Below are 24589 nucleotides of genomic sequence, written 5' to 3' on the forward strand. Positions count from 1 at the left end.
CAATGCCCTCGCCAGCCTCCTCGGTGGTGCCCTTGCCGGCCTCCTCGGCGACAGCCTCCTCGGTCCCTCCGGCAGGCCTGGCAGCCTCCTCGGCGGCGACATTGTCGGCCTCGGCCACGGCGTCCTGGGCGACCTTCATGATGATGGTGTCGGTGACCTCCTGGTACGCCGGGGGATGCCGAAGGGGGGATGAGGCGAGGCCAAGATCAAAAAAAGAAGAAGAAGAAGAAGGAAAAGCAGGAATGGAAGGCGGGCGAGTTACCCGTGCCGAGCTGAGAAGAACTGGCCCCCTCCCTGCCAACATCTGTTGCCCGGATGGAGCCGCCAGTGCCCAAGTCCTCCTCCTCCTCCGTGCGCATGGGCTCGGGGCTTGGTGCGCTTGCCGGGGACGACCCTTGGGGTGGCGTGGCTGATGGGGGCGGCATGTTGGGGTGGCCCTTGATGGCTCCTCCCGCTATTGTCCTCCTCCAGCCACGGCAAGGTCAGTGCCAGAAAATCGTACCTTAGTGCACGTTGATAAGGAATAGGTGGTGGACGTACACTGGGGGCAAAGCCAGGGGCTGCGTCGGGAGCTACTGTCCGAGCTGATTTCCACCATCGGAGTGTGCGAAGCGCCCGCCGGGGGCTGGTCGCGCACCGACGCTTTGGCCCTCTTCGCCACCCTCTGGGCCAGCGTCTCCTTGTCCCTGTAAAGACAAAAACAAGTTGTGTAGAGCAATGCGCCTTGGGAGAACGGAGCTAGCAAAGGGCGGGCACTTAGTCGTCCTCTGCCTCCTCTTCCGCTGCCTTCCTCTTCCTCTTTGGGCTAGGGGACCCAAGATTAAAGAAGACCCCCATTAATTGGCTGATGTGTACAACGGGCTTAATTCAATAGGCATGCATAACGGGTTGTTAATGGGCCATATTTGATGATGCTATGAAAATTGCCCAACGTATTAACGGGCCACAGACGGGCGGACTTTAACCATGGGCTGAATTTGGCCCACAAGCATAACAGGCTAGTAACAGACCGTAAGTAATCGAATGCTGGAAATGAGCCCAATAATATATATGGGCCCTTAGAAGGCCGAAAGATAACACGGGTTGGAAATGGGGCCCAATGGAATAATGGGTCGTTAATGTGTATAAAGCGATATATTGTTCATTATGGGACAGTTTCACCATGGGACGTTCATGGGCCAAGAGTTATAATGGGCCACATATGGGCCGAAAGACGTCATGGGACATACATGGTCCGGAAGTTACAACGGGCTGGAATCATATTGGATGGCCCAGATGGCACTAATGGGCCTAATTCGGATAGGCCATAACGGGCCGTGAGTTAGCAGGCCGTAAATGGGCTATATGCGAACATGCCATTAACAGGCTTTCCGTGGGCCGACCTGCTACCTTTTGACCAAGTCAAATGGGCCGGCCTTTCGACCTGAATGGGCCTCTGTTGGGCCATGCCATGTGTCAACATATCATAGGCGCCTCCTGTCCAATGAGTGGATGCCATCTGTCCCAACGCTGACCCGACACATGGTTCCTCTGGTCATTGAGAATTTTACATGTGGAAAATCCCCATTGGTCCGGGCTGTTAACGGGTTATCGGATCCAAACCGGAACCCGATAGCTTAAAGGCAACCCGTTATGGTGGATGACACTTCTGTGATGATAATTTTGGGATTGTCATGGAACACTTCTATGACAGCACAAGTATGACTATCTTGATCCTGTCATAACATCGTCATGGATGTACATGCATGACAGAAAACATGACCTACTGTGACAAACATGTATCATCACGGAAGTGTATTTTTTTTGTAGTGTGTGACAATATGTTGTTTTTCTAAAGATGATCATGATGCCCTCATGTTTGTATTTTATTTTATCGACACCTCTATCTCCAAACATGCGGACATGATTATCGATTCCGGCTCTTGCTTGAGGACAAGCGAGGTCTTAACCTGGGGGAGTTGATACGTCCATTTTGCATCATGTTTTTATGTTGATATTTATTGCATTATGGGCTATTATTCACTTTAAGATACACTTCTTATGACTTTTCTCTCTTATTTTACAAGGTTTACATGAAGTGGGAGAATGCCGGCAGTTGGAATTCTGCAAAGGAAAGGAGCAAATCTGAGATACCTATTCTGCACAACTCCAAATGTCGTGAAACTTTACGGTGATGTATTTTGGAATATATATAAAATATTGTGTGAAGAAGCAACACGAGGGGACCCACCAGGTGGCCACAAGCCTGGGGGCGCGCCCCCTGAGCTTGTGGGCCCCCTGGCCAGCCCCATGATGTCTACTACACAACTTGTTCTTGTAGACTCGTGTTGCGCCTCCAAGCGAAGAGTTTTGTAGGACAGTAGCACTTTTCCCTGAAGTGGATGACCTAAGGTCTATCAATCCATGGAGGCGTAGGATGAATATGATCTCTCTCAAACAACCCTACAACCAAATAACAAAGAGTCTCTTGTGTCCTCAACATACCAAATACAATGGTAAATTGTATAGGTGCACTAGTTTGGCGAAGAGATGGTAATATAAGTGTAGAATGCTAGTAGATATTGATTTTTGTAATATGAACGATAAAAAACAGAAGGGTAGCAAGTAACAAAAGTGAGCACAAAAAGTATTGCAATGCTTAAAAATGAGGCCTAGGGTCCGTACTTTCGCTAGTGCAATCTCTCAACAATGCTAATATAATTGGATTATATAACCATCCGTCAATGTGTGATGAAGAATCACTCCAAAGTTCCTATCTAGCAAAGAACATAAGAAGAAACTGTTTGTAGGGTACGAAACCACCTCAAATATATCCTTTCGTCTATCTATCCAAGAGTTTGTACTAAAATAACACCAAGGTATCCTTTCCGATCAATATATTTAAGAGTTCGTACCAAAATAATAGCATATGATACACATCAACCAACTCTAATGTCACCTAGATACTCCAATGTCACCACGAGTATCCGTAGTCGATTATACGATATGCATCAAACAATTTCAGATTCATAATACTCACTCCAACACAAAAAACTTCAAGGAGTGCCCCAAGATTTCTACTGGAGAAACAAATATGAGAATGTGCATCAACCCCTATGCATAGATTACCTAGTGTCACCTCGGGAATCCGCGAGTTGAGTGCCAAAACACATATCTAGTGAATCAATATGATACCCCATTGTCACCACAGGTATTCATAGCAAGACATACATCAAGTGTTCTCAAATCCATAAAAGTATTCAATCCAACAAGAACAAAATCTCAAAGGGAAAACTCAATTCATCACAACATGATAGAGAGGGGAATACACAATATGATCAAACTATATTAACAAAGCTCACGATACATAAAGATTGTGCCAAATTAAGAACACGAGAGTGAGAGGGGGAGAGAGAGATTAAACACATAGCTACGTACAAACCCTCAGCCCTGAGGGCGGACTACTCCCTCCTCATCATGGTGGTCACCGGGATGATGAAGATGGCCTCCGGTGATGATTTCCCCCTCCGGTAGGGTGCCGGAACGGGATCTAGATTGGTTTTTGGTGGCTATAATGGCTTGTGCCAGTGGAAATTCTGATCTAGGGTTATTTCTAGGGGTTTCTGTATTCATAGTATTTTTTGGCACTGTCTCACGCGAAGATGGGCTTCGTGGGGCCCACAAGACACCAGCACACGGGCAAGGCACCTGGCGTGCGCAGGTGGGTTGTGCTCACTTCCTGCACCTTCATTTCCTCCCACGAAGCTTCTAGTGCCTCTTTTGTTCCAAAAAAATCGTCAAAAAGTTTCGTTGCATTTGGAGAACTTTTATTTCTGCACAAAAAACAACACCATAGTAGTTCTGCTGAAAATAGCGTCAGTCCGGTTAGTTCCATTCTAATCATACAAAAACCATATAAAATTGTTGTAAACATGGCACGGATACTTCATAAATTATATATGTGTTGGAGACATATCAGCATCCCCAAGCTTAATTCCTACTCGTCCTTGAGTAGGTAAATGATAAAAGAAATAATTTATGAAGTGTTAGTGCTAGCATAGTGCATAATTTTGATCAATGATAATTCCAATCACTTTTCCTAGCATCATAACAACAACTCTTTCTCATAAAACTCATCAGGATAAAGTAGCAATCATTTCACATGTTATGGTTCAAACAATGCCTTCTCTTGAAACTTAACAACATATGTTCTTAGTCACCAAACAAAAATATTTTCAACAAAGTCTAAGTAAGAGCTCCACATACTCAATCATCATATAGTCTTCTAGGATTGCTAGTACTCAAAGCATATTTTTGGAACAAATGGCATCCATCGAACACACTGAAAGGTAGGGGCTTAATGTTTCGCCTCCCAACTCATTTATCATAGAGATAATTATCAACAATAATAAATTATGATCAAATATATTTGACGGGCCATATGTGCCTAGATCTTTCCCCACCACATGATGCTTTCCAACTAGAGAATAATTGAGGCTGAAATGAGAATGCATACCATTGACTCTTGCATAAAAGTAAATACTAAAAAGTAAAACCTAGGCCCTTCATATAGGGAAGCAAAGGTTGTCATGCACTTTTTATTTTTGGATGCACAAGCTCTTAATGCAAAGGAATGTCACTTTATATTGCCCCTGATGATAGCAACCTTTATTATGCAGTTAGTCGCTTTTGTTACTTTGCCATCACAAGTTTGTACAACACTTATTTTCCCTTACAATAAAAGATCAAACATATTTAGGAGCAACTTTTTTGCTTTATGGACCGATGACAACTTACTTGAACGATCTTGTTCAATACATAGGTAGATATGGTGGACACTCGTGGCAAGAAACTGGGTATAAGGGTTTTTGGATGCACAAGTAGTATCTCTACTTAGCACGAGGTTTTAGCTAGCAAAAGATCCTAGGCAAACACCACATGTTGTAGGATCCATAACAATATAACTTCTATGCAAATATACACAACCATAACTCATTACGTTGTCGTCCTTGTCCAACTTCAACTAATTTGCTCAAGTTTGAAAATAATTAATGGGTATTCACAATCATAGCTGCTGGTACAAACCCTCAGCCCCGAGGGTGGACTACTCCCTCCTGATCTTGGTGGCCGCCGGGATGATGAAGATGGCCTCCGGTGATGATTTCCCCCTCCGGCAAGGTGCCAGAACGGGGTCTAGATTGGCTTTTCGTGGCTACAGAGTCTTGCGGCGGAACTTCTGATCTAGGGTTATTTCTAGCGGTTCTGTATTTATAGGATTTTTTGGCGTTGGTTTCACGCGAATATAGGCTTCGAGGGGCCAACAAGACACTAGCACACGGGCAAGGAACCTGGCGCGCCCTAGTGGGTTGTGCTCACCTCCTTCACCTTTCTGGTCCTCCCACGAAGCTTCTAGTGCCTCTTTTGTTCCAAAAAAATTGTCAAAAAGTTATGTTGCATTTGGAGAACTTTTATTTCTGCATAGAAAACAACACCATGGTAGTTCTGCTGAAAACAGCGTTAGTCCGGGTTAGTTCCGTTGAAATGATACCAAAACCATATAAAATTGTTGTAAACATGGCATGAATACTTCATAAATTATAGATACGTTTGAGACATATCAGCCCCAGGTGCCCATATTCTCCAATATAGAGGGTTTTGACCTAGAAAAAATCATAAGGAAGCTTTCAGGACGAAGCGCCGCCTTCTCGAGGCGGAACCTGGGTAGAAGCAATCTAGGTCTCCGGCAGATCTATTCTGCTGGGGAAAACTTCCCTCTTGGAGGGGGAATTCGAAGCAATCATCATCACCAATGATCCTCTCATCAAGGGAGGGTAAATCTTCATCAACATCTTCACTAGCACCATCTCCTCTCAAACCCTAGATCATCTCTTATATTCAATCTTTGTCTCAAACCTCAGATTGGTATCTGTGGATTGCTAGTAGTGTTGATTACTCCTTGTAGTTGATGCTAATTGGTTTATTTGGTGGAAGATCATATGTTCAGATCCTTGATATTTATTACCTCTCTGATCTTGAACAATAATATGCATTGTGAGTAGTTACGTTTGTTCCTGAGGACATGGGAGAACTCTTGTTATAATTAATTGTAGCGACCCGACCCGAATGGATTGAAGTCTCTGTGCTTAAGTGTCATCCCTGGATCAGTATGCTGACACAGACAGTACTCGAGGATTTATAACAGAGGTAAATCACATGTATAAAGTAATGTAAATACTATTACCTCAATCCATATAGCGGAAGTAACATGAAAGTTATGGAGTCCCAACAACACAAACGGCAAAGTTGAGTTTAGACATCGTAACCCTAACGTATCACTTACTCGCCATAAGATTCCTGCAACATGAGACATTGCAACCATGTAGGTCATTACATTGAATGTACTGGCATATTCACACCATAGGATAATGATGAATAATAGCTATCACTACATGCATATTTGGCTGGTGGAGGCTCTCAGTTTAATTTTGCATAAAGTCAATTTTTTTCCTACAACAAAGGAATATATTTTTTTAACTACAAAGTTTGTTGACAAATTATTGAGAAGGTACCCCCAACTCAATCCCAAAAGTCACCAAATCATTAATAACCCAACAATTTCATTAAATAGAGTGATGAGACCAACCAATAATTCAACTACGAGATACTCAAGATGTCCATAACAGGGGACACGGCTAATCATGATTAGTTTGTACACTCTGCAGAGGTTGTGCACTTTTCCCCACAAGACTCGGTCGCCTCCCTTGAAGTCCTCGTAGCGACTGGTATTCGAGAACGACATGACTGAGACACAGTCTTTCGGAAGCATTTACTCTCTACCCGGGCGGACCGGTACACCTACAATCCCCCTACATCGGCTAGTCCACCTCTTCAAGAGCTCACACAACTTACTCAACTATGACAGAGCCCATAATGGCTTGTGGCTGCACATGAAGTTTCTAGGATGAATAATCTTATGATCCCTTCGAGCCTGGGTGGCAAACCATAGGATGACCGCACGGGTACTCCAGAATATCCTAGGACAACACTGGGTTCTCCAGGTGTCCGGGCAAACCACTGGGTGCTCCAGGGTGCCCCAACCAATCCACCCATATGTGTATTAAAGTAGCCACCTTAAGTTTCCCTTAGATAATAATACTCTCGCAACTTTCATGAATCTCGGATACTAATCCATGTCTATGAGTATAGCAAAGCAGTATGAGCATAACGTATATACCCGGGATTTGATGTAAGACAATAGGTTCCTACCTCATAACCTACTTCCCAATACCCACATGTTGTCAAAATCCTAACCATGCAGTGTTTGAGGATTGAAACAAATGCATAAAAACTAGGTAATAAAGGAATATGATCAAAGTGTGAACTTGCCTTGTACTGTTGATGAATATTCTTCGCACTCATAACTCGTGATAGATCTACTCATCACACTCCGTTCAATCTATCGTGAGCAAGAAATAGTAACAACACATAAGCAATCATGCAAAAGAATCGAAGAAAAGATCTTGGAAAGCTTCAAAAACAAGAAATTAAATCTTGCAACAGAAAACAATTTTTAACAGTACCAAAATTAGGTGGATTTGGCCTTATCAGAAAGTTTACGTCAAGAGCTTCGATTTGCAACAAGAATCAACTAAAATGGAGTTATAAAACGCAAGTTATGAATAAAAGAAGTTTGAATTAAAATATGTTTGAAATCAAATTTTAAAGTTTCAAAAATATGTTTAAGTAGGTTTATTGGATAGAGGGTATCATAATGAATAAGTGGGTGTTGGTTTCGTTGGATTTGGATAAGAGGGCAAAAAGTTGTGGTCGTTTGAAAACTAGGGGCTAATCTGTAAATAAACTAATCGCAAACAGGTCCCTGGAAGAAATAAAATAAAACAAAAAAGCTATTTAACGAACATTCGCCACCGAATGCTAAATAACGAACCGTTCGCTAGATTAGAAAAATTAACGAACGGATCTAATCCGTTAGATCTAAATCCAATGGACGAGAGGCGAGGAGGAGTACGACGGCGGGCGGCGGCGACAGCTTCGGGCGACGGTGGCGGCGTGGGCAGTGCGGGCGGTGTGGCAAGGCGGCGACGGCGGTGGTGTCGGCGGTGGGATCCCGCGACGTGAGCAGCAGTGGCGGTGGCTTCCAAGCGGCAGCGGCGGCAGAATCAGGCGGCTGCGGCGGTTTTGGCGACTTTGGAAGGGAGAGAGAGGGTCGGGGCCGCGGGTTTTATAGGAGGGAGGGAGGCAGGGAGGCTTGCGGGAGGGGGTGGCAAAGGAGGCGGCGCCGGTGTCCGATCTGGACACGGCGGCGTGGCGGCGCTCCTCGGGACTCCGTCCCGAGCTCGGTGGCAGGGCGCTCGCCGCTGGGCTGCGGCCTGGCCCGGTTGGCTAGGCCGGCCCAGTTAGGCTGCGGCTACTTTTTTCTTTTTTTAATGCAACAGACACAAAAAAACAAAATAAAACCAAATAAAATAAAATATAACATGGGCATATTATAAATCAAAATTTTTAGAAAAAGATTTTCTACAACATGAACATTTTTTTAGCGTCAAATAAACTCCACAAAAGTTTAAATAAAGCAAAGAGTGCTACTATTGAAATAAAACCTCATAAAAACATTTTAAAATACCAAAATAATTTCAAATTCATTTTTCTCCAATTTTTTGATTTAGGGAATCATTTTACCCTATTTTCTATATATTTTATTTTTGGAGAAAAATAATTTGAATAAAACCCAAATAACTCCAAATTGAAAATAATTTCAATGGAATTCTAAATTCGATTGTTTTAAAATTCCAACTCATATTTCATATGTTTTGAAGAAGTCATTTAATCTTCTCTCATGAAAATCATTGAGTTGCATAAAGTTTCTGAATTGGAAATACTTCCAAATCAAATTCAAATATTTTCAAAAACCATTTTCATTTTCAATGGAAGAAGTCATGTCATCTTCTCTAGGGTTTTGTATTTGAAAAGAATTTGAATTCATGGAGATCAGAAACAAAAATGAAAGTTTTGGGAAATTCATTTTATTCCCTCTCATTTAACTTTCAAAAAGTTTCAAATTTCACTCAAATTCACACAAGCAACCGCACCACAATCAAACAAACAATCAAAACTATCTATTTAATATAACATTCAAAAATTTAGAACTTTGGGATGTTACAGTAATCATGTGAATTTGGTATTCGTTCGATATTTTGATGAGATGTATGTTGTCTTTCCTCTTGTGGGGAAGGCATTGAGAAGTAGTAAGTAGATGACGGGTTGCTAGAGTGACAGAAGCTTAAACCCTAGTTTATGTGTTGCTTCGTAAGGGGCTGATTTGGATCCACATGTTTCATGCTATGGTTAGATTTATCTTAATTCTTCTTTCATAGTTGCTGATGCTTGTGAGAGAGTTAATCATAAGTGGGAGACTTATCCAATTAAGCACAGCACCCAAGCACCGATCCACCCACATACAAAATTACCAAAGTAACGAACGCGAATCATATGAGCATGATGAAAACTAACTTGATGATAATTCCCATGTGTCCTCGGGAGCGCTTTGCTTTATATAAGTGTTCATCCAGGCTTATCCTTTGCTACCAAAAGGACTGGGCCACCTTGCTGCACTTTTCCTACACTTGTTACTTGTTACCCGTTATGAATTATCTTATCAGAAAACTATCCGTTATTGATAATTTCAGTGCCTGTAGAAAATACCTTGCTGAAAACCGCTTGTCATTTCCTTCTGCTCCTCGTTAGGTCCTACTTATCAAAAGGAATACGATTGAACCCCTATACTTTTGGGCCATCAATATTTTTAGTCCCGCAAGTTTTGATGAGAAAATTTTATTATGATGATAGCATGCCTCCTATTTATGATGATTACAATGATGAGGTGGGTTTGGAAGAGTGTCAACTCTAGGTAATGATCCAACTAATTTGGAGGGTGTTGAATCTCATTAGAATAATGATAAAAGTGGATTTGGAGAGGTCATGATTTTATTTAATGTTGAATCCACTACTTTGGAAGATGTTTCAATTGATTTTTATGAGAACAAAGTTGCTATCTATGATGATTATTGTGATGAAAATTATGACATAAAAAATAATGATAAATATGAAACTTGTCATCATGATTTTAATATTCAATTTGATTATACCAATCAAGTATCACATGATAGTTATTTTGTTGAGTTTACTCCCACTATTACGAATGGGAAGAAATTTGCTTATGAGGAGAGTATACAATTTCTATGCTTGTAGATCCTAAAAATAACGTTTTATGTGATAGTTATATTGTTTAATTCATTCATGATGCTACTTAAAATTATTATTAGAGAAGACATGTGCTTTTACATATCTCAATAATATGAAGTTTACTCTCTATGTATTGAAAGTTTTGAAGTCATGTTTGTTTTGCCTTCCTATGCTAGTTGATTCTTGCTCCCATAAATTGTTTGCTCAAAAAATCCCAATGCATAGGAAATGTGTTAGGCTTAAATGTTCTTTACATGTGATTCATGATGCTCCCATTATGTTTCAACTCTTTACTTTTAAATGAGCATCATTGAAATCATCACGCCTAGCTAAAAGGCATTAAACAAATGCACTTGTTGGGAGAAGCCCCAATACTTATACCTACTATTTTTTGTGTTCACATTATTAAGTTACTGTAGTAATCATGTTTTATAGCTTTTGTTTCAATAATGTGCCAAGTACAGCCTTTGGGATGATTATTGAATTGATTCTATGCAAAAACAAAAACTTTTGCTCCCGGTGCTGGAATTACTGTAATTCACTGGGATGTGATAAATTCTAAAGTTTTTACACATGATTGATAACAAATTCCCTATGTTTTCCTCATTTTTTAGAAATTTTCGACTTAAAGAAGTATGGTGTTTGTTCAGATCATTACAGACTGTTATGCTTTTGACCGATCTGTTTTCAATGCATAGTTTGATGATTTTATAGTTTCTATGGTCTATATTTTTCAATATAAATTATAGAAATGATAGAGTATAGTAGGCATTATGAGATAATAATTATTAATCTTATCTTGACAGTACTAAAGTGAATGATTTGCGTTAAGTTTTCTGTGTTAGAAGTTTTCAAGTTTTTCGATGAGATATAATATAAGGAGTGGAAAGATAAGCTTGGGGATGCCCAAGGCACCCCAAGGAAATATTCAAGGAAGGCCCAAGCATCCAAGCTTGGGGATGCTCCGGAAGGCATCTCCTCTTTTTCAACATTATTAGTAACCTCACTTGGAGCTATATTTTTATTCGTCACATGACATGTGTTTTTGTTGGAGCATCATTTTATCTTATTAGGATTTGCTTGTTGTTATTTACAGTAAATTTGTGTATCTTTTATTTCAATAAAAGTGGCAAGTATAGCCTTTACCATGCTCAATTTGCAAGTTTATATGTTGTTGTTTGAAAACAGAAATTTTCTTTTATGTCCTAAATATTCCTGAATAGTCAGAACATGATAAAATCTTGAACTTTTTACATAGTAAGATATGATAAATTTTCTATAGTGTGGTAATTTTTCAGAATTTTTGGAGTTAAATAAGTATGAATCTTCTTTCATCATTTACAGATTGTTTTGGTTAGACAGATTGCTGTTGTGTTTGCTTGTTTAGTTTTTCTATTTAAGGATAGGAGTATTAAATATGCAGATGCATTTAGTATGGAATGTCAAATTATAATTTTAGTGATTTTCTAAAGTAGTGAATGATAAGGTTTTGCATTGATTTACACTAACTTATCTCATGAGTTCTTGTTGAGTTTTGTGCGGATGAAGTTTTTAATATTTAGGAGAAACCGTGATATGAGTTGAATTAAGGAGACACAAGAGCTCAAGCTTGGGGATGACAAAGGCATCCCAAGTTAATATTTCAAGAATTGTCAAGCATATACGCTTGGGGAAGCCCGATAGGCATCCCAAGTTCCTTCATCAACAACTATCGGTTAGTTGGTTGAACCTAAGTTTTTACTTGTTCACATGATATGTGCTATTCTTGGAATGCCCTTTTATTTTTGTTTGTTGTTTGAATATAATACTTCGATCTAAAAGTTTTACATGATAGAGAGAGTCCTCACATAGCTAATTAATTGTTTGACTATGTCGCGGGAAACCACAGCCACCTATGGGACCAGGAGGCCCCTTGCTGCTTCGCAGGGGGGAGTCGCGTTGCACAAAGAGCAGACGAGCATGAGGCAACACGACGGAGATCACGCGGGCAGTTTTACCTAGGTTCGGGCCGCCGTGAGGCGTAAAACCCTACTCCTGCTTTTGGTGGATTGATGGTGGAAATGTGGTGGTGGAGCATAGTACACTTGCCTGGCAAGGGTTGCCTCAGGGCGGCAGCGACTATGCGCATACGGGGGTATGAGTTACCCAACCTTCAAACCTCCTGAACCCCTTCTACCATTGGCATGGGCCTCCTTTTATAGGTTAAGGGGTTACCACAGTGGCAAATCAGTCACTAGACACTAATAAGATAGCAAATAGTGCTATCGTACCTAACTTTGTAGGCTAACAGGGCACATTAAATGCACCGTTTAATGTCGCATCGTTGCCTGCCCGGCAAGCCTTGCTAGGCTTACTCTGCCAATTCCATGCCAGCTCGTCTGACATGTCATAGGATGGGTGTCGTCTATAGGTTTTCTGGCAGAAAGGGGCTGCCATGTGGCGAATGGCTACCACTTAATCACTTTGCGGATTCACACCGCACTGATTGACGACGTGAGTCATGGTGGAGTGGCTGGTGAGGTGATTTAGCCTCCGTAAGTCCCACCAGGCCCTACCGGGACATCTTGGTCATCTCCTTCTGGGGGTGGCCTCGTCCCTTGCCGGGCTCACCTGCCCGGCAAAGGAGGCCTTTCTCTTCACTATATCTTGCTTCTCTGGCTTGGTCCTGGTTCCTCTGATCTGCTTGTTGGTCCTTCGAATTTCTTGGTTCCTTGGACATCTCGACGCGATCTTGGCTTGTCCGTGCACGAGTCAGGGGAAAATATATACCCTTGTAAATTTTCCCCGACATAATCTCCCGGACCTGAGCCACACGTGTCGCGGAGCACGTTGGTTTAGGTCCAAAACTGTGTGCGGACACTTGGCAGGAGAGGGCTGTGCGTGCTGGTTTGCCATGATGACTAGTCAATCCAATGTCCACTTCGCGTAATTACTATGCATCATGGGGTATTGGGACTGTTGCAGTTAAGGTGAAACTGTAACTTCCTGAAGTGTCGCGCCCCTGTTCCGCTTTTCCCCTTTAAGAGTAGGAAAAAACGGAGCGGCATGATTCACCTGTCTCCTGCCCCGCTTTCCCATCTTCTTACTTCACAAGCCAAGTGATAGTTCCTCCTCTCTCTCCCTTCCACCGTCGCCCTTCTCATCGAGTCCCTCTCCCTTCTGCATTGCCGCCGCCGGAATGGGGAAGAAACCCGCAGACAAGAAGAAGCAGACAGCCGCGATAAAGGAAGTTGCCGCCGAGGGAAGCAGGAGAGGTGCGGAGCTGAGCAAGAAGCGGAGTGAGGATGTCGTCTTCACCCCATCGAACGTGAGCGGCCCAGTCCTTCAATCAAGGTACGGGTATCTGTGGGGGAGGCCCATTGAAAAGGGGCATGGAGCGCCCGTAGTTTATGTGGTGGGGAAAGAGGATCCGTCAGATTCTTATCGGTTCTCATGGGCTTACTTCATCTGCGCCCTTTGTCCCCCCCTTCTCCGAGTTCTTTGAGGAAATCATGAATATCTATGGGTTCCACCTCCTCGATTTCACGCCAAATGCAATGGCGACTATGGCCATCTTCACGCATTTGTGCGAGAATTTTGTCAGATTTAGGCCCAATGTGGATCTGTTCCGGCATTACTTCATTCCGTGTGTGGAGAGCGAAGTTTACCGCTCCGGAATCATTAGCTAGATGCCACGCTTGGCGAGGAAGATCTGGGATTACCTCCCTGGGTACCAGCACGAGAGGTGGAACGAATGGAGAGGAGATTGGTGCTGGATCCAGGATAAGGAAGCCCCCGAGTTTTGTGAAGCCCAGAAGGAATGTGTCGAGCGCGGCAAGGCTTAGAGCGCCAAGGGTCCTTACTTAGGATAGACTACGCCCGACAATTAATAGGATCACCCATTTGAGGACTGCCGGGTTAACCATCGAGCATGTGGGGGCAGACCTTCTTCTTCGTCGTATCTCGTTGTTGCAGGAAAGGGATAGACCCGTGTGGCTGTATGGTGATGCTTTGGATAGGATGAGGCTGCTCCCAGTGTTGTCCAACAATGTATCAGTTTACGGCCATGGCTGGTTGTGCAACCAACTATTTGGTCGCTTCGAGTTGTTCAAGCTCCCAGCAACCGTCATCCCTCTGAACATCAATCCTGCCCGAGACCAGATACTGAAATGGATGTCGACTGCAACGCCAAATGGGTGGCGAGCTCTTGGCAGCTACCCACTCTGGATGAAGAGCTCGAGTGGTCGAACACCCTGGTGGAGAGGGCCACCAGGACTGAAAACAGAATGTATAAACCCACCTCCTCTAGGGAGGTGGCGTATATCTTGAAGAGGGTCGAGGAGGACAAGGCCGCCCGCATTGCGGAGATGACGAAGGCAGGACAGGTCGGAAAGGGCAAGGGGAAAGCTGAGGACGGGAATTCTTCCTAGGGTGGCAACAAGGCGCAAGCTACGGAAGGAGCTGCCAGGGAAGAGCTTGCCGAGAACAACTTTGCCAGGCTAGATGCCCTAGCCATGGTAGCAACGGAGCTTCGGGAGGAGGAGGGGGCCAGCGAGGTGGCAAAGCTTGAGGAGAGGCTCGCGGCTAGGCTACAAGCCCCCGAGCCGGACCCCGGGCAGCGCACCCGCAGGCACAACGTTGTCCGAGGGGTGGCGGCCTCCAACCGGGCCACCAAGAGAGTGAAGAAGACCACCAACAAAGTCTCCAATGTGGACGTGGTGCTTCGCCAATCTCCCTGCGCCAGGACTAAGACCTCTTCCGCCGGGCGAGCGGCGGTCGTGGAGGTTGATTCTGACTCTAGCTCGAACTCGAGTTCTTCGCAGAGCTTGTCTTCACCTGATCCCCCAGCTCCACACCAGGCGCAGAACCTGCCGGAGAGCTCTACCCCTCCGCCCCCAAAGAGAGAAGGGATCCCTCACCTTCCATGGAGTTCAACTTGGACTCCATGCTTATTGCAGAAGAGTAAGGAGGATTTTTTTCCATTCGTGAATAGCTTATGCGTACCCAATTATTTTTGCTGACTGACCTCTTGCTCTTGTTTTCACTGGCAGGGAGGTGGAGGACGACATGGAAACCCTCATCCACCGCTCCTGGAGGAAACTCCGGCGTCATGGATCATTGAAGGGCACAGAGAGCTCGGCCTTGGCGGGGGGTGATGCAGAGGACCCTGTGTCGAGACCCCAGCCCAGCCCTCGGCCAGGGATTGGAGACTTGATTCCACCCACCGAGGGCGATGGGGATGGCCTTCTTGTGCTCTCAGGTGGAGGGGGAGGTGATACGATGCAGGGCGAGCCCCTCCTTGAGGGGCACACTTCCCCCGCTGCTCGAGCTAGAGAGACCCCCATGGAACCTTTCGTGGATAATGCTGAATAGAAAGCTGCTAGGACTACCATGGCAGAGGGTGAAGTTCAGGGCCCGACAACAGCTATTGCCGGGGAAACAGAGGTTCCTGCCCGGCAAACTTCTTCAGGCACTTCATTTGTTCCTTCTTTTCTTTCTTGCTCTGGTTGCTTTTCCTAGCTTATCTATTTGCTTAGGACTTTCGTTTCTTGATGATTCATTGCCTCTCCCATATGTAGCCCCTCAGGCCAATGAACCAGACCTGTTGGAGGTGGTAGCTGACATAGGAAGGGTTGCCGCAGATGAAGCCATAGAGCTCGCTGCTGCTGAGGGATAGGATCTCGCTGCCGGGATGCGCAGGGTTCCCTAGCGGTGAAGGAGCATTCTCTAGAGGATGTCCTGGCAGGGGAAGCGGCCGTCGAGGTGAAGATCCAACTCCTGACCATGGGCCCACTCCCCGCCACCGGGACCGTTGCTGAGATCCCGCCATCTTCCTCGAGCATGCTGCCCATGGTGATGTCGCCACCCGGAGCTGGAGCCCCCGGCCTATCCCTGACAACGGATGATGAGCTCGATGAAGAGCTTTGACGTCTCCTGGCTCTGCTTTATCAGGGGGCTGGAGAGCCCAATGACTCGGCTGCCATCACCGTGGACTTGTCCTTCAAGAAATCAATGGCGGCGGGCATGAAAGAGATGCAGGCCCGGCACAACCAGAAGTGGCAGGCACTCAAGGAACAGCGTGAGTCCATCGACAGGATGAACTAGAAGCTGAAGGATAAAGGCCTGGAGCTACGGGTGTGGCACGACAAGCAATTCAAGGTGCTCTTGAGGCAACAAGAGACACTCCAGATGACACGGGAGGACGTCATGGCTTGCGAGGTGTGCCTGGCGGACCGCAAGGCATCCCTAGACGCCAGAGAATGAGAGATTTCCCTCCGAGAGGAGAAGCTTGAAGCCACTCTTCGCGCCAAAGATGACGATCTGGAGGCTCTTGTATGCCAACGCACTAAGGATCTGGAGGACAAGCATGGAGCGGCCCTGGACGCCGTTGCCGCTGACTCTGTTGCCCAACTGAAGAAGCTCACTGATGACTTGGTTGCCGCATCCGCCGCCAAGACTGATCTTGATCAGCAGGTTACTAAGCTGGCGGAAGATCTTGCCGGGAACGCCAACGAGTTGGAAGCTCTCGAGAAGCATGGAAGGCGGAGGCTCTCTTGTTTGACATGCAGTCGCAACTCTCCTCAAAGGCCCAGAATCTCGATACCGCCAACAATGCCATTGCTGACATGAAGGCCAAAATTGGGTCCTTGGAGAGCGCGGCAGAGTCCTCTGCATCCCGTCAACAGTTGTTCCAAGAGTCTGGACACCGTCAAGCGCCTCCAGAACACAGAAGCCAAATAGGAGAATCTATCTGAGCAAGTCAACCTCTAGATCAGGAGCTTGATTGACGTCGCCAAGCGCCTCACTGCCCAGGTTGTGGTGATGGGTATGGACGTCCCAACTTTCTCGCTCAGCTAGCACGAGGTCCCAAGCACCAAGCTGGGAGTCTTCTTCAACGAGCTGACCGAGAAGCTGAAAGTGCATGAGGAGGGGAGAGCCGAGCACATCGCAACTGAGTCTCAGAAGCTTGCCGGCAACGCTCTGTTCATGGTCTTGAGCAATATCGCCTGCCACCATCTAGACCTCGATCTTGACGATAGATTCAAGAAGCTGCCAGCGGGTGCTGATGTTGCAGATGCCAAGGAGAAAGCTGTGCCATGGGCCGACAGGGTTCTCCATGTTTGAACTGCTCCATCTGGTCACCGAGCCAAGTATTGGGCCGTTATTCCTTCTGCATTGCCCTGTAATGAAACCTGATGTACATTTTGCATTTAGTCATTTTATCTCTGGTGTTTACGTGAAGCCGATATTCCCAGCTGAATTTTAAATGCGACCTTATCCCCTTGGGCCCTGTACGTTTGTGGTCATATGATCGATCCCTATGTATGCTTTGGATGCCTGCCGGTATCATATTGCCGCGATTGTCGTAAGGGTCCGGTCCTTTTTAGTCATCTTGGTGTGGATGCGTCCCGGCAGGTTTTTCCCAGGTAGTTCTCGGTGCAGCCTCCCATCTTGCGAGCATGGCTCTGGACAGGATGATGGTACGACCAAAGAAGCTAACCAAGGTTCCATCACACGAGGGTTTTCACAATACGAACGCTCACTAGAGTTAAGGGATAAACGTCCGCAAAATTCTCAAATGTATCAATCAAGAAGCGATAATGTAAACTTAGCTTTCATTCTGAGCTTCTTTATCCTCTGTCGGGCCGCGTGCGTGAGGCGTGCCCGTGGCATATGGCGGAACAGAAGTCAACCAGGTGGTTTCTTCATTCCCGGTAGGGACTGATATGCATTTCATGCGGTTGGCGGGCATCGGGGCACAGTGTCGGGCTTGTCTGGTCCTGCTTCCTTCTTTCTTATCTCCTTTTGGGTCACTCCAGCGGCTGCCAATGCATGGGTCGCGTCAATGCAGGCAGCCTTGCCGAAGCACACTTGCTGAGGCGTCTATCGACGGACTCATACTAGCACATCGCTCAGGATTACCCAAAACAGGAGAAATACTGGAACGAGCATCGCATAGTAATTGTCGACATCAATGACACCGAGGCTAAGGCGATTCGACTGCCGACGAAGGGAAGGGACGGGGAGGAGGGAACTCGCGCCCGCACGTTTCGTGCCCCTTTTCTCCGAACGACACTTGAATGGTGGGTACACCATGCAGGCCACCGGGACGGGTCTCTTGCCACCAGCGAAGGTCTTGACTGTAGCCATGGCTACGGCGAGGCGCAGAGACCAACAATGCAGCCCGGGGATGGCTCCGCTTTGCTTCTGCATCTTCGTGGGCGCCACGGTCGATTATGTCGTCGAAGACGCAGATGGCAATGGAGGTGACACGCTGCTCACGTCTTCAGGTTCGCGCAAGCGATCCCCCTACCTGGCGCGCAAAATATGTTGTGGGAAACCATGGTCACCTTAGGGACCAGGAGGCCCCTTGCTGGTTCGGCAGGGGGGGAGTCGAGTTGCACAAAGAGTAAACGAGCATGGGGCAGCACGACAGAGATCACGCGGGCAGTTTTACCCAGGTTCAGTCCGCCATGAGGCGTAAAACCCTACTCCTGCTTTTGGTGGATTGATGGTGGAAATGTGGTGGTGGAGCATAGTATAGTTGCCCGGCAAGGGTTGCCTCAGGGCGGCAGCGACTACGCGTTTACGGGGTATGAGTTATCCAACCTTCAAAGCTCCTAAACCCCTTCTACTGTTGCCATGGGCCTCCTTTTATAAGTTAAGGGGTCACCACAGTGGCAAAGCAGTCATTAAACACTGATAAGATAGCAAATAGTGCTATTATACCTAACTCTGCAGGCGGACAGGGCGCATTAAAAGCACCACTTAATGTCGCACCGTTGCCTGCTCGGCAAGCCTTGTTCGGCTTACTTTGCCAGCTCCATGCCTGCTCGTGTGACACGTCATAGGACGGGTGTCGTCTGTAGATTTTTTGGTAGAAAGGCGCTGCCATGTGGCAAATGGCTGCCTCTTAATCACTTTGCGGCTTGACACCGCACTGATCGACGACGTGACTCATGGTGGAGTAGTTGGTGAGGTGATTTAGCCTCCATAAGTCTCGGCAGGCCCTGCCGGGACGTCTTGGTCGTCTCCTTCTGGGGTGGCCTTGTCCCTTGTCGGGCTCGCCTGCCCGACAAAGGAGGCCTTTCTCTTGACAATATCTTGCTTCTCTGGCTTGGTCTTGGTCCCTCTAAGCTGCTTGTTGGTCCTTCAAATTTCTTGGTTCCTTGGACATCTCGACTTGATCTTGGCTTGTCCGTGCACGAGTCATGGGAAATATATACCCCCGTATATTTGCCCCGACAGACTACTCAATGATCTTCACTTATATATTTTGGAGTAGTTTATAATTTACTCTTGTGCTTCACTTATATCCTAAAACTAATTTGTTGAATGAATTGAATATCAAAAAGTTGAAATTATATGTGCTTCATATACCTGTCTCATGTCTAGTAGTAGTTTCACATTGGGTTTAGAAAGTAAAATTTATTAAAGTTAGACAATCACAATATTTTTCATACATAGCATAAGGAAGAGAACATTCACATACAAATATATTATCTTGGATATATTTTATGATTGTGATTACCCATTAATTATTTTCAAACTTGATTGAATTAGTTGGTGTTGGACAAGGAGGACAACGTAATGAGTTATGGTTGGGTATATTTGCTTCAAAATTATAATGTTATGGATCCTCCAACATGTGGTACTTGTTTAGAATTTTTTGCTAGCCAAAATTTCTGTACTAATCGGGATACTACTTGTCATCCAAAATCCTAGAGCCAAGTTTCTTCCATGAGTGTCCACCATACCTACCTATATACGGTATTATTCTGTCGTTACAAATAAATTTGCATGTGCCACTTCTACTTGTGAGCTGCATTGGGATTTCCCCTAAGAGGGGAGGATGATGCAGTACAGTACAGATAAGTATTTCCCTCAGTTAAGAACTAATCTTATCAATCCAGTAGGAGAACCATGTCACACCTCGTGAATAGCACCTACACACAAAATAACAAATACTTGCACCCAACACAAACAAGGGGTTGTCAATCCCTTGTCGGTTAATTGCAAGGATCACATCTCGTAGTGATACATAGATAAACAAAAACAAAAATAAATTAAAAGTAAATAAATGCAGTAAAGTGTTTTTGGATTTTAATATGTGATATAGATAGACCCAGGGGCCATAGTTATCACTCGAGGCTTCTCTCTCAAAAAAACCATATAGTGTGTAAACAAATTACTATTGGGCAATTGTTAGAAAAGGGAATAATTATGACGATATCCAAGGCAATGATGATGTATATAGGCATCACGTCCGAGACAAGTAGAACGACTCATGCATGTGTCTACTACTATTACTACACACATTGACCGCTAACCAACATGCATCTTGAGTATTAAGTTCATAAAGAACGGATTAATGCCTTAAGCAAGATAACATGAAGTAGACAAAGTAAATCCAATCAATATGAATAAACCCCATTGTTTTATCCTTAATACCAATGATACAAATATGTGTCATGTTGTAACACCCCGATGTCATGCTACAATAAACCCATGCTAATGTTGCCATGTCATCTTGATTTGCTAAGCTTAATTGCCCCTTAATGAAATCAAAGTCAAATTCAAATGCATGTCAAGTTATTATTTCTTCAAACATAAAAACAAATGTGTTCATAATTTTGTAAATAATCACTAAGTATTTGTCATGTAAAAGCCAACATCATTTGAAATATTTAAATGTCCCTAATCTAATTAAAACTGATCCAACAACATTTGTTTGAACCAATACAATTTTAACAAATACCTAAACTATTCAAAAATATTTGAAACTTGCTGGGCTAGCTCAAACTACTACCTAGTATTTATGTGGTAAATATTATGTTCAACTAAATTCATTTGGAGCTAAAATAGAGTGCAAAAAGGAAAGAATAAAAGAAACAGTGCAAGAAAAAGAAAAATAGAAAGAAACCCATGTGCACTTGGCCCAACTCACCCTATACCAGGAACAGCCCATTGCCCCGGCCTTTAGTCCACCTCTCGCCGGGCCATGGCCGCACACGTCGTGGATGGCCACCTGCCGGCCATCCGACGCCTCCCCACGTGGATAAGGACACCAGCAAACACCCCGAGCAAACCCTAGTTCCGCCTTCCCCTCTCCTCACATCGCCCCTTTCTCCACAGCACACTGCCGGAGCACGCCATCGCGAACCACCGTGTCCACCGTCCACCTGGAGCTGCCCTGCCGCGTCCAGGAGGTCCGCCTCCGTCTGCTTCATCAACTGCGAGCAACCGTTTAACCGAAGCCACACCACATTGTCACGCCGCTCGCCTTCATCAACCTCGGGACGCCGGACGCCTTCGTAATATCCGTCGTTGTCGAGCCCTCCCCAAGCCCTCTAAGCACCGCTGCAGGCTCTCTATGAGATCTCCTTCCCTTCCCCTCTCTCCCTAAGCTCTAGCTCTTCCCTAGCTAGATTCCACCCGAGCTCTGGATCCGCCACTGCCGCATCGTGTATCCAACATGGCCAGAGCCCGTGCCCAATTAAGCTGAGCACACTTTTGTCTTCAGGGGGTTCCCAGGAGGCCAATGCCACCCTTATCCGGCTTTTTTAGGCACCGTAGCACCGCCCCATCCGAGCCAGTGTGTGCGCCGCCGCGGGAGCTTGCCGCCGGCGCCAATTTCGGCCACACCATTGCCACCACTGGGCGCGGCGTAGAGCCTGTGTTCGAATGAGCCCGACCGCTCTAGATCTGTGATGTCTACTACACAAATTTATTCTTGTAGACACATGTGGGGCCTCCAAGCGCATAGTTTTGTAGGATAGTAGCAATTTTCCCTCAAGTTGATAACCTAAGGTTTATCAATCCTTTGGAGGCGTAGGATGAAGATTGTCTCTCTCAAACAACCTTGCAACCAAATAGTAAAATGTCTCTTTTGTCCCCACACCAAATACAATGGTAATTTGTATAGGTGCACTAGTCCGGCGAAGAGATGGTGATTCAAGTGTAATATGGATAGTAGATATTGATTTTTATAATAAGAACAATAAAAAACGACAAGGTTGAAATTGATAAAATGGAGCACAAACGGTATTGCAATGCTTGAAAATGAGGCCTATGGTCCGTACTTTCGCTAGAGAAATCTCTCAACAACGCTAATATAATTGGATCATATAACCATCCCTCAACGTGCTATAATGAATCACTCCAAAGTTCCTATCTAGCGGAGAACATAAGAAGAAATCATTTGTAGGGTACGAAACCACCTCAAAGCTATTCTTTCCGATCGATTTATCCAAGAGTTAGTACTAAAATAACACCAAATAATTTCAGATTCATAATACTCAATCCAACACAAAGAACCTCAAAGAGTGCCCCAAGATTTCTAACGGAGAAACAAAGACAAGAACGTGCATCAATCCCTATGCGTAGATTACCCCAATGTCACCTCGGGAATCTGCGAGTTGAGTGCCAAAACATATATCAAGTGAATCAAAATAATACCGCATTGTCACCACGGGTATTCATATGCAAGACATATATCAAGTGCTCTAAAATCCATAAAAGTATTCAATCTGATAAAACGAAATCTCAAAGAGAAAACTCAATTCATAGAGAGGGGAAAACACCATATGATCCAACTATATTAACAAAGCCCGCGATACATCAAGATCATGACATCTCAAGAACATGAGAGAGAGAGAGAGATTAAACACATAGCTACCTCCTCATCATGGTGGACGCCGGGAAGATGAAGATGGCCACCGATGATGATTTCTCCCTTCGGCGGAGTATCGGAACGGGGTCTGGATTGGTTTTCATGGATACAGAGGCTTGCGGTGACGGAACTTCCGGTCTAAGGTTACCCCGAGGGTTTTTGGAATATTTGACGATTTACAGGGCGAAGAAGGGGTGCAGGAGGCCATCGAGGTGGGCACAACCCACCTGGGCACACCTAGGCCCCCAAGCACGCCCTGGTGGGTTGTGCCCCCCTCAGGGCACCCCCAGGTGCTGCTATGGCCCATTAGATGTCTTCTGGTCCATAAAAAATCCACAAAAAGTTTCGTGGTGTTTGGACTCCATTTGATATTGATTTCCTGCGATGTAAAAAACAAGCAAAAAACAACAACTGGCGCTGGGCACTGGGTCAATAGGTTAGTCCAAAAAATGATATAAAGTTGTTATAAAATGATTATAAAACATCCAAGAATGATAATATGACAATATGAATACTTCATAAATTGTAGATACATTGGAGACGCATCAACATCCCCAAGTTTAATTCCTACTCGTCCTCGAGTAGGTAAATGATAAAAGAAATAATTTGTGAAGTGTGAATGCTAGAAAACTGCATAAGTTTGATCAATGATAATTGCAATCACTTTTCCTAGCATCATAACAGCAACTCTTTCTCATAAAACTCATCATGACAAAGTAGGAACCAATTCACATGTAAAGGTTCAAACAATGAATTCTCTTGAAACTCAACAACCTATATGCTTAGTCACCAAACAATTGCAATTCATATTATTCAACAGAGTCTAAGAGCTCCACATACTCAACCATCATATAGTCTTCTATGATTGCTAACACTCAGTGCATACACATGAGCAAAACTTTTCGACCGGAGACATAGAAAGATAGGGGCTTATAATTTCGCCTCCCAACATATTCACCTCAAGGGTGATATCAACAATAATAACTAAGGCTACCTATATCCAATTGGATACATGTGCCTAGATCTTTCCTCACCACATGATGCTTGCCAAAAGAGAAAAAATAAAAAGGAATCGAGAGAAAAACTTTGACTCTTACATGAAAGTAAATACATAAAAGTAAAAGATAGGCCCTTCGTAGAGGGAAGCAGAGATTGCCAAGCGCTTTTTGTTTGTATGCTCAATCCCTTAGTGCAAAAGAACATCATGTTATATTTCCCCTGTGATAGCAACCTTTATTATGCAGTATGTCACTTTTATTCTTCGCCATCACAAGTTCGTACAACACTCAGTTTTCTTTTACACTAAATGATCTTACACCTTTAGAAGCAATTTTTATTGCCTTATTGCACCGATGACAACTTACTTGAAGGATCTTACTCAATACTTGGGTAGGTATGGTGGACTCTTGAAAATAATATTTGGGTTTAAGGGTTTTTTGGATGCAAAAGTAGTATCTCTACTTGGTGCGGAATTTTTGGCTAGCAAAGATGGGGGGCAAGCACCACATGTTGAAGGATCTATGACAATATAACTTCTGTGTGAATATGACCAAACATAAATCATTACGTTGTCTTCCTTGTCCAACATCAACAATTTTGGCATATAATATTTTGAGGGGGGCTCACAATCATAAAAGATATCCAAGATAGTGTATTTGCATGTGATAGTTCCCTTCCTTCTACTAATCATTCATG

Source organism: Triticum dicoccoides, chromosome 5B (genome assembly GCF_002162155.2).
Source record: "Triticum dicoccoides isolate Atlit2015 ecotype Zavitan chromosome 5B, WEW_v2.0, whole genome shotgun sequence".
Lineage (NCBI taxonomy): Eukaryota > Viridiplantae > Streptophyta > Magnoliopsida > Poales > Poaceae > Triticum > Triticum dicoccoides.